Source organism: Penaeus monodon, chromosome 30, assembly GCF_015228065.2.
Source record: "Penaeus monodon isolate SGIC_2016 chromosome 30, NSTDA_Pmon_1, whole genome shotgun sequence".
NCBI lineage: Eukaryota > Metazoa > Arthropoda > Malacostraca > Decapoda > Penaeidae > Penaeus > Penaeus monodon.
Genome location: NC_051415.1, coordinates 32,244,467 through 32,245,410, shown reverse-complemented (window position 1 = coordinate 32,245,410; position 944 = coordinate 32,244,467). Strand labels below are relative to the sequence as shown.

The 944-nt window shown below is 35.1% G+C and overlaps 1 protein-coding gene across 4 annotated transcripts in view; it reads right to left on the bottom strand.

Moving 5' to 3' along the window:
* Positions 1-944, bottom strand: part of LOC119592718 (zinc finger and SCAN domain-containing protein 2-like) — a 34,693-nt gene that overhangs the window by 24,308 nt on the left and 9,441 nt on the right. The window lies entirely within an intron of this gene.

The window sequence follows — 944 nt, the reverse complement described above, 5'->3', positions numbered from 1 at the left end:
CATGAATTTCAGAACACATACATTTAATACATATATCAAAATCTGAAAAGTTTGCATTCACTGCTAACAGGAATTACAGTTTGTGTGAATATGTCTACTTTCCGGCCATTAAAACAGGCTGATGCTACTATACCTTTGCACTCTCAAGTGCTGTTGAGCATTACTGTAGATTTACGTCCCAGACACATTAACTGATAAAAGCTTGATGCAACTGTACCCAAAGCTAAGTGCAAACAGGAATTCATACTAATAGGGGAAAGAAAGTGTACGTATACAAAATCAAAAGTTATTTTCTGCATCACTGATATCTCTAGCAAGCCCATCAAGCTTAACTTTTTTATCACTTTGTTTTTAAATATTGAGAAATTCTAGGAAATTCAAAATGTAAAAATCAACATGATATGAGTAATTTACTGATGACCTACACATCCAAGACATAGCCATTATTGGGGTGTGTGCATAAAATTTCTTTTAAAAGTTGTTTATTTAGCCCAAAAGAAATCAGTTATATAGCATCAAAGAGCATTCTGGGCTATCACAGACTTGCTGGTCACATCATAAAAGTATACAGACACATTCAGGACACAAAGATTTTAAAAGCAAAAGAAGCCAGAAAGAAGCAAACTAATTCTTAATCTATTCAAACGGAGCCGTGTCAAATAAAGAATGTCAAAAGATTTTCACCCAACCACCTCAACCACTCCCTATGTCCTTCACAAGTAACCCAGTTGAAAATCTAAATGAGGCTGTTGATGTAAAAGGTGATGATCCTCTCCCATCTACTTTTGCATAGCCAGACCCACATTCCCATTACCTCTGCCACACACCTGCAGCCACTCGTGTGCTGTGAGAAATAATACCATTTTTCACAACATTTGATATTTGCATTTCTCTTTTGTAGAAATTTGCTTTGATAAAAATACTGGTTTTACTCATCTAATATT